We start from the raw sequence: 11,268 nt of genomic DNA, 5'->3' as shown, positions 1-11,268 counted from the left end.
GCATGGCTTTATGTTATTTACACTCAAAATCATGTGCCAGAACTAAGCTGTTTTTGACCATGCACAGTGTGAGGGTCTCCTAGTTAGGTCATATGTGTGGTAATAAACCTCTATTCAGAAAGCAAACAGGAGAGGATCATGGGGAGTGCAAAAGATGCAGCACTTGCCCCCCCACACTCGAAAATTCATTAACAAGAGTACCATATTCTGTCTACATGCTGCCCCTTGACCAATCTAATATTGGCTCCCCCAGAAATAAATTGTGTACAACTTTGGAGCGGACTTAAGATTTACTGAAAGGAGATACTGATTGAGAGAGTTGTAGAAAAGAACTAGGAGAGGTAAAGAAGAGGAGTGTGTTAAAAAAAGTCCCCCACACATACTTTTTCTGTTAGCCACTTTGGTGCCTACCTGAAATTTGATGAATGGAGGCACTATTGATATGAGCTATTGAGTGAGATGATGGCAATGTAATAAATGGGCATAGAGAATAAATCATTCAATTCAGCTTTCACGAAAGAGTGAGACTGGGACAAAAACTGTCAAGCTGACCATTTACATGTGTGTTAAAATGCCACCCATTTGTTATTGGATGATATTTAAGTGGATATGTGATTTAAGGTGAAAACTAATGGAGAAGGAAATATGTTTCTTTTAGTACCGACACTGTGTGGTATAGACAAGTGTGTTACGTTACTTATTGTTTTATTAATAATTCCCTCTGCAGACATGGGGGTCATCATCATAATTATCAAGTGATATTTAGGTGCTTTCCCATACCCAACCATTAAGGTTGCAATATGGGCTAAAAAAATCTTAATTTTCTTTACATTAACTATATCTTATACTTCGTCAGCTCAGCAGAAGATCACTAGTGTTGGCCAATTATAATATTATAATACATATTATAATTTGCCTAGTATATTGGTATAAGATAACAGTGGTAAGAAACATACAGTAGAAAACTACTGTAGGTGAAAACTATAGACAAATATTATTGTAATTATCATAGTTTTGAAAGTAAAAACCTGCACAATCATACATTAGTGAGACTCAAAATGTAGGTTGTATTTGGATGTAGAATCACACACTGAAACCCATAATGAATCTGTAAATTGAAATTTTAGCATTTGCTGGAGATAATTTTCCTGACTATGCTTATCGTACAATGTCTCTCCCCTAAGCCCAAGGCTATCTGGCCAATCTTTATTATATGCAATGCACACAGTTCCCACTGTGACATATAATGTACACAACTATCAATATCAATATTTGCCCTCTGTATGTTGACAGCTATCTCTCCTACACTGAACATAATGTATAAGGCTTACTTTATCTATGCAGTTCACAGGGCTTATTGCTTAACACCTGTATAATACATTGCATTATTACTATTGTTATCCTATAGACCCTGTAGTGCCATATATTGAGGTTCTTCATAAAAATTTAATTTTGAAACCAAGACTGACAGAGTAAGGGTACATAGCTGTCTGTAAAAAGCTAACAATGTTGACCTTCTCCATTATTTTATAGTCTTTACATATAAACATAGTTATAGACACTAAAAACCACAATTCCATAGATCAGATTACCCTTGATAAAGACCTTTGGTCGAAACATTGGAGATCTCTACTGCATTTTTCGCTCAAATGCCATGTATGCCATTTATTTATGGATTGTATGCATATTTTAGTACTATTGTGCTTAATAAATTGTTTTCTATTTTTGCATGAATACTTTTGGATATTTTTTTGTTTGTTTTGTATTAATGCATATACTGTATACTGTATATATATATATATATATATATATATATATATATATAAAACTGGTGGCCATTTGGTTCAGACTATCCTATATATTAGGGCTGAAACAACTAATCGATAAAATCGATAATAATCGATAATGAAAATCGTCAACGATTTTCATTATCGATTAATCGAATCGATTTTTATCGATTATAAAAATTATAATCCGACCTCAAACAGAGATCGGATTATAGCACTAGAATCCAGATCCCCCGCAACGCTGCAGGGGACCTGGATTCCCCTCACTGTCGGCCGGTCTCTCACTTCCGTCTCTCTCCCCCTCCCATACACCCCTCTGACTCCTCCCCCTCCCATCCATCACTCTGCCTCTCTACCCGGCTCCGTTACTGACTTCATTGAAGCCTCAGCGTAAGTGAAGGGCAGTAACGGAGGCTGTCTGTGCGCATCGTTTAGACCCCCACCGGCTGACAGAGGATCATCCTCTCTGTCAGCCGGTGGGGGTCTGCATCGCACAGACAGCCTCCGTTACTCACCTTCACTTACGCTGAGGCTTCTATGAAGCTGCAGTGAAAGTTCCTGTCAGTAACGGAGCCGGGTAGAGAGGCAGAGCGGTGTATGGGAGCCACCCTCCCACACGGCACTCTGCCTCTCTACCCGTCTCCCTGGTGTCTTGTGAACCTCCGTGGCTGACAGGAGGCAGAGTGGAGTATGGGAGGGGGGAGGAGGCAAAGTGATGTATGGGGAGGAGCCAAAGTGATGTATGGGAGGGGGAGGAGGCAGAGTAGTGTATGGGAGGGGGAGGAGCCAGAGTGGAGTATGGGAGGGGGCAAAGTGGTATATGGGAGGGGGAGGAGGCAAAGTGATGCATGGGAGGGGGAGGAGGCAGAGTGGAGTATGGGAGGGGGAGGAGGCAGAGTGGTGTATGGGAGGGGTGAGGTGCCAGAGTGGTGTATGGGAGGGGCAGGAGCCAGAGTGGTGTATGGGAGGGGGGAGGAGCCAGAGTGGTGTATGGGAGGGGGGAGGAGCCAGAGTGGTGTATGGGAGGGGGGAGGTGCCAGAGTGGTGTATGGGAGGGGGAGGAACCAGAGTGGTGTATGGGAGGGGAGGAGCCAGAGTGGTGTATGGGAGGGGAGGAGCCAGAGTGGTGTATGGGAGGGGAGGAGCCAGAGTGGTGTATGGGAGGGGGAGGAGCCAGAGTGGTGTATGGGTGAGTTATAGTGGTGTATGGGGGGTATTATAAATTATAAGGCATATCAATATTAGGCATATCAGGGGGGCATAAAACATATCGGGGGGAAAAAGGTATATCAGGGGGCTCAGTTGCATATCACTGGCATATAAGAGGTATAAGGGATATATGGGGGCAGAGTGGCAAGCTGGGGGTCAGATGTGCATAACCGGGGGCAGTTTGGTAAATAAAAATTTTTTAAACAAGGCTTTTTTCTCATAGTTTTTATTAAATATGAAAAATAGTTAACATATGAATTAATATTTACTAATAACTTTGTATTCAAACCTAGTTTGAGAAACACTGTGTTTGGGTTCTTGTAGCTTTTATTATTATGTCAGTAAAATAAGAAGGTGAATAGCGAGAGAGAGAGGCCATTGCAATAAAGAGATGAAAGTGTAAATTGTACGTTTTTTTATTACATTATTTTAAATTGAAAAAAAATGTAATTTTTTTATCCGATTAATCGATTAATCGAAAAAATAATCGTTAGTTGCAGCCCTACTATATATATATATATATTGTGACATTCATGTAGGACTGGTGGTGGTGGTGGAGTCTTCCACCTGCTAGGTGATTAATTTAGGTGAATGAGAGGGCGGATATAAAAGGGAAGCCAGGAGGGCAGATAGCTCTCTGTGGCTGAGGACACAAAAAGCCTGTCTGTGGGAGACACATTGGAGTAAAGTGAGTAAAGGTTGCTGTGTTAAGTTGGCAGAGAGAAGCTCTCCAGCTGGTAGTGAGAGACATCCCTTGTATAGTAAGTGCCGGACAGGCAAGGTTTTCTTTTGTTGCTGTGTTGTTATATTTCCTTTGTCTTTTCAACTTTGCTAATAAACCTGACCCTGTGTCAGATTGCACAAACTTACTGCTTTTTGCCTGGTTTGAATGAAGAAGGGCACTTGTCCCTTGACCTCAGCGAGGGGCGATCCTTGACCTATCTCACAATATATATAGATTTTATAGGTGTGCCTTTTTCCATATCTATATATTGATTTGTAAGTCCCATATATAATAAACATAATTATTTGTCTTGTCATTACTATGTGTAATGTATATAATTACATATGTTACTCTGGACCACCAGTAGGTTTTTAATGTCCCCACATGGGACCACTATGTTAAATTTAGCTTACACACAGACTGGGTCTTTTATGGGGCTCTTCTATGTGAATTATATGCTTGTGCACTTCATACCAATGTTTGTAGGACACAGAAGCTCTGGGTTGTGCATTGAGCTGTTCGCCACTTCTTACTGGCAAAAATATTTGGGCCACTAAAACTAGGCAATTTGACCGTACTAGCCCATGGTGTGAGGAATCCCTACCAAAGGGTATAGCTTTTTATTACCTTTTAATTTGAATTCACTGAGATACCAGCAGAAAGTCTGCCAGCCTCACTCTATGAGATAAAAGATCTCTGAACAGTTTTCCAAGATTCTCACACTAGTGAGTGATTTACCTTTGCCCCTGTGCTTGGTGGCATCAGTACTCTGAATCCTCATAAAAAATATTGCTTCTCCCCACCACCCTTCCTTTGTAGTACAAGGGTTTGTATACACAGTATACTGTGGGTTTACCATGACACTACTTCAGGTGTGGTAATGTAGCAGTTATTTATGTTCTGTCATCCCCACAACCTATTGCTGTCAGCGAGATAATAAATAACTACTATTCTAAAAGTAATGTTCTTCGTTCTCTCCTGAATCTTCTTTTTTATTATAGGCTGCTGCTTTCCATATACTAGACAGCTGAACATCACTATTAACTCTACACATTCTTCTTTGCATTAGTTATTGTGACACATTCCTGGGGGACAGCCTGAGGTTTATGTGCATATGTAGTTACATTCTGATAATGGAGTAATTTCATTTTAATATATTGTTTTATCATTAAAGACCTCCTTTTTGGTAATGGTTCTGATCCTTGCCCTACGTATTGTAATATAGCATTTAAAGAAATAGAAATATTCTAGCAATCTAACACCAGTTGAGATGTTCATCCTCTATTTTTAGGGATGTTCACATTTTGTTCCTATACACAGCTATTGATTAACCCCTCGTAAAAGGACATACATACATACACTACACAAAGTGGGCAGATTAGAAGGAAAAGATCTGTATACTTTATATGTAGTGGATATGTGTATGTATAGTCGAATTTAAGATAGCTTTGGGCATTGAAGTGAAAGGAGATATGGTTGTTTACATTATATGGAAAATAACATAAGTACATATTACACAGAACAATGGATATCTGTGTGTATATAATACATAATGGAAAGATAGCTATGTACACAATTAAGAGAGGCGGTGGTAACCATGTGGTTTAAGCATAGAGGAATTATACATAGAGACATAACACCATGCAAAAAGCTGTTTGTATTACACAGAGAGATACTTGTGTACATGGCAGAAAAAATAATTATGTCTTTCTATGGTACATGGAGGTGACACTTAAACACAGTATACATTACATATAGAGAACAAGAAAGCGGTCACTGTATCTGTTAATAAGAAGTGTTCTCTCAACAGATATATGTGAATTCAGTATATAACACTCTGAAAAGTTATAGCAATGTATATTACCAAGGAAGAAGAAAGGTATATGCATGGCACCCTGCAAGACAAATATGACAAATAGTTATTTGCTAGACATAGATGACAGATGTAACACATGTATGTGTGCACAACACAGACAACAGATGGCAGTGTACAAAACGGAGATGATCACTGTCACTTGGGCTATGTGCTGTGCATTGAATAAACAGACATGTCTGTATATTACTGTACATGGGTGAGGGATACCCATGATCATCACTAGGAGAGAAGTGAAAGGTAAGTACATCATGGCACAAATGACACAGAATTGTCCTTTGTAGTTGATAGATTTTCTCACTTTGCAATGATCAAAAATTGAATAGATGGCAGACAGCTGTGTGTATTACTGAAGGAGAATATATGTATGTTGTATACATAGCAGGCATACAGTATAGGCACTCTGAACAAACTATAACTTTGTATATTAAATACTATTTAAAACACATGTGTACAGCTAAGAAAGCAGAGTGATAACGGTGTAAGAGTGATAGCGGTGTGCGAGGAAGCATAGATTTGTACATAGATCCCCTTTCCCAAAAACATATATCCTTTTCAAATGTAATGTTACCTTACTTTTAGTTAGCAGGTCCAGTCTGCCCACATGTATGTAAGTCAAGGTACACAACTACCGTCCCGAATATTAAATATGAGGAACTAGAACTCAGATAGCAAATAATTTGCTTTATAATTCTCTCGCATCACTTTGGTACTAATTTATCAGCTCTACACAACAGACTGATCCCCCATTAATATAGTTAGTAGCAAAAAACTGAAAGCCAAGGCACACTGGCAATAGTCCAAATCGAGGACTGTTGCAGATTTTGTTACATTACATAACAATCATCATACTCTAGAAAATATAATTAAGTGTTTGCAACAGATAATTACACGGAGCCGAATAATTTCAACATAGCTGGAGGTATCTGTTTCGTCCTCAACCCCCAAAATATATTAAACCTTTTAATTCCATATGGAAGATCAAAGTATTGAACTTTAGTGTTCCATCAGCTTGTAGATGAAAATGGTTTACTTGTACTCCCCCCCCCCTAAAACTGCAGTATATAGAAACCAAATATGTATTTGATTTCCATTTCTGTGACTTGAATGCACAGAGACTTAATGCAAGCACCAAATGCTATTATTTTATAGGCAGTGATTGAGACCCATTAATAAAGTTAATATTCTTTTCAGAAGTAGTAATTGATATTTACCATTGAGTATAAATTGGATTTCTGCTTAATGCTGCTTGATGGTAGGCTTACCAGGTCTTGTGGTTATAGGATGCGCTGCTCCCAGTTTCTCTGCATGCTGGAGACACTTTGACTGTCCGACCTATTCAACACAAATGAATAAACCTGCTCCGGTCCCGTTCCCATTTATTTATGTGCAGAGTCCAAGCCTTGCATGGCTTCTAGATCTCCACCAGAGGGCGGTACTGGACCGAAAGACCAGCCCAGCATCGCAAACCGCTGCTTCATTTGGCTCTCCGCCCGCGGTTAATAATTACGATGCTCTGACATCTGACAATGAACCTGCAGTGGTCACCCACTTCTGTGTCTCTGCTACCCACATCCCGCTTCACTTCAAGTCTATGGCAGGAAAAAGCTTTTGCTTATTTTCCTAGAATTCACCATATTCCATTCCACATAATAATGCCTGCCATGTCTTACTTAAATCGATTTTTGCTCTTTTTTATTGTTCATTGTGTTAGATGCTTCCCAACTCACAGTAACTCCAACTCACTCAATCAGTAAAGCAGCTCTATCTACACTTCTCTAACTTTATAGTGAACCAGTGATAGCTGATTCACTGTGTTAGATATACAGCTATACGTTTACTCTTTAGGTATTAGATTCAAAGCTATGTCTAAATGAAGTTAAAGAAAAAGGGTAAAAAAAAAAACTAGGCATCATGTATCAACTCAAAATCCACAACTGAATTCTCATAGATGTGACTAAATGTTAATCACCTACTTCACTAAATAAACTTTTGAATAGAATGATAGGAATGTATTGCACAAAAAAAAGTAATTCCTGAAATAAGCAAAGGAACAGTAGTGTCAACCTCTTATCTTTTTAATCATGCGCATTAAATCTTCTCAGAGATCTCAATGACAAATGATGCTTTCATAGTGGTCCGTATATTTTATTTTCTCAACAGCACATTCTTATATATATTACACAGCTCATATCTGCTGCTACTTTCCATATGCTATCACATAAACAGTGATTTCTCACACTCCTATCCTCTCTTTGCCAGATACACAGCTATTTCTCACATTTCTACCCTCTCTTTGTCACATACACAGCCATCTCTCATATTCTTATCCTTGCTCTGCCAGGTATGCAGCTATATCTTACACTACTGTTCTCTTTGCCAGATACACATCTGTTTAGCACACTTTAGTACTCTTTCTCTATCACATACATAGCAATATCTCCAGTTCTTACCTTTTCTGCCAAATTCAAGATTGTAAGCATCTGTTTGTCTTAGTCTGTCAATTCTCGTCTTGTTATACCCCTTGAATATATGTATTGTATGAAGCGCTACGTACACTACAACCCTATCTGCCAGATACACAGCTCCCACACTTGTGTCAGTACTGTCCTCAAGAAGTGTGCTACCTAAGGCCTGACATAGGACAGCAACTCCCCCAACACTTTCCCTGTTTGCTGGGATGAAGGTCCCTCCATGGTGGTCCAAAGGTGTGGTTGTGGTGATCTATACCTATTATGGTCTCGGAAACCCTCTAGCATGTGTAGTTGGTGAGATAAAATGTCTAAATTTCCGGTCTTGTTAACAAATGCCTACGATCGAGGTCTATTTTCAACAGCAACCTTTTATGGAATACTGCAAATACTTGAAAATACTGCAGTTGAAGACAGCTTTATCATTCTACAACCATCAGTCCTTAGTGTACATGGAACATCAGTGAGCAGTGCTGAACCACAGCCTATTCAATGATTGGTGACTGACTAAAGAACCTTTATTTTTTAGAAACTTAGCCTTGCCTATGATTGTGTGTTGTCGTTTTTAAAAAGGTAGCAAGGAAAAGATGAGAGAGCAGAGAAACTAGATATTTGTTATAGGGACACTTAATGCCTCACACAGCCCCACTTGCGCTTACCTTTAGAAGCTGCAGCCCCAGAGTTCTGAGAGTTCAGAGTAAATAAAGCTGGCTCTAAAAGTGGAGGAGGCAGTGCGCAGCGCACTGCCTCCTCCACTTTTAGAGCCAGCTTTATTTACTTATTTATTTACAAATAACATATCAAATGCCAAATAATCTAGCCCTTTATAAAGGCTCTTGTAGATTGCAATCTAACCAGACCAGAAACTGTGGCATTTGATATGTTTGTTTTCTAAATAATTATAATTCTTTGAGTGTTCATTGTGACTTGTCTTTTTATGTTCTATTTTTTTGGGAAAATGTAGGTATTCCCCATCCAGCTGTACTTCAATGATTGTTTTCCTTAGATTGTTTGCAAGGTATGGCCTCCCATACACAATAAAGTAGGATATATGGACAAAAAAATTTATTCACAGTAGTCAGCGCAAAAGGATAGGTGAAAAAATCCTGAAGAAGGGAGATGAAAGTACCAGTACCAGTGTTGGATAGAGGGGTTTGCAGAGCATTTTCTTATTTGATTGCTTTCGTTTATGAGGTTTCATTTATTTGGCAGTGTGTGTTTCGAGCACCTATAAATCCCTAATACACATAGGCTTAAAGTTAACTATTACAAAAAGAAGGGGAGAAGGCAGAGAGGGACTACATATGAAAAAGAACTAGCTGCTTATATACTGTTGAAAAATATACATATACTTCATTGTCTTGCTTCATAATGCACTGCTAGGTCAGAGCGCTGTGGCATCATCATGGTATTACAGTGGTATTAAGGTTCCTGTTTATTTCCATTAGAGAATGGAACTGATTCTAGGTTGAGAGAAATATCTATAATGAACTTGAGATCCCTGACTAGGCCCTTGCACAGCAAAGCAAGTATGCCTCACTCTCTTCGCTCTCATTAAGTGTTACCGTATTTTTTTTAATAAAAGCTATGATTGAGAATTTTTTTTTATTTTTATTTCCTCCCCCCAGGCTTGCCACTCTGCCCCAGAAATGCCTTATACCCCCTATATGCCACTGTGCCCGATGATATGCATTTTAACCCTCTAAATGCCACTGTGCCCCATGATATGCCTTTTGACCTCCTATGTGCCACTCTGCCTCCAGAAATGCTTTATACTCCTTTAAGCCACTCTGCCATTTAGGGGGTTAAAAGGCATATTATGGGGCAGAGTGGCATATAGGGGTATAAGGCATTTCAGGAGGCAGAGTGACATATAGAGGGTTAAAAGGCATTTTTGGAAGCAGAGTGGCATAAAGGGGGTTAAAACCCATATCTGGAGGCAGAGTGGCATTAAGGGGGTTAAAAGGCATATCATAGAGCACTCTGCCTACAGAAATGCCTTATGCCCCCCATTTAACAGTCCCCCGCCCCCCAAACTTACCGGTGCGTCTGACTTCCTGGTGTGTAGTCGGGGCAGCAGGTACAAGTCTACGCGATTCGCTGCAGCCGGAAGGAGGTGCGGTTGCAACAAGCCATATTAAATAAATTTAAAAAAAAGTATTAAAGTACAGCCGGCCGGCGGCATCAGCACCCAGCGGCCGTTTAGATTAGATTTTGGGCGGCCTGGGGGGCAATTGCTACGTGTACCCATAAGTAGACACAACTACCTTGAATTGAGTATAGCAGGAATGAACAGTTTATTGTAGGGCTGCAACTAACGATTATTTTCATAATCGATTAGTTGGCCAATTATTTTTTCAATGAAAAAATGAATGTAAATTTTTCATTTATTTAAAAATTTAATAAACAAACAGGATGTTAAAAACCAACAGCAGAATAAAAAAAAACTTTGATAAAATGCATTTCTTGTTTTTATTTCCCAACCTGCCCCCCATTGCCACACTGCCTGCCAGATATGCCACTCCACCCTCCCACATATGCCTTATACCCCCTGATATGCCACTCCACTCTACCCCCAGATATGCTACTGTGCCCCCTTATATGCCTTATACCCCCTGATACGCCACTGTCCTCCCCTGATATGCCACACTGCTTCCCAGACATGCCACACTGCCCTCCCCAAATATGCCTTATATACCCTATATGACTTATACCCCCAGATATGTCACTCTGTCCTCCCCAGATATGCCTTATACCCCCCAAATATCCCATAGTCCCATCATAGATTCATAGACCCGTTGACAGCACACTGACACTTACTTTTATAAATAAATATAGGATTAATCTTCACTAACCCCAGGATTTAGATTCCCTTTAGTGGGCCCCCTTTTCATCTAACTGCACCTTAAGTTAACTTTATTAAATTAAATTAACCCTCAGTCCTCAGCATTAAATTAACCCTAAAGACCCCACCAACCACAACTGCCCCTAAATTAACCCTAAACACCCCATTAAGTTGGGGGGGATCTGGATCTTAGCCTCATAGTCAGACTTATTTGAGGTCTGATTATAAGACGACCCCGATTATAAGACGAGGGGTATTTTTCAGAGCATTTGCTCTGGAAAAAACCTTGTCTTATAATCGAGCAAATACGGTATATCAGCATTGGAGTTCAATAGGATAGTCAGCCAAGCCGGGTCAGG

This window comes from Sceloporus occidentalis, unplaced genomic scaffold, assembly GCF_023333645.1.
Source record: "Sceloporus occidentalis isolate IW3139 unplaced genomic scaffold, rSceOcc1.0.p SCAF_19, whole genome shotgun sequence".
NCBI classification, from domain to species: Eukaryota; Metazoa; Chordata; class Lepidosauria; order Squamata; family Phrynosomatidae; genus Sceloporus; species Sceloporus occidentalis.
The sequence above is the reverse complement of the archived record's forward strand: the minus strand, read 5'-3'. Positions refer to the sequence as shown.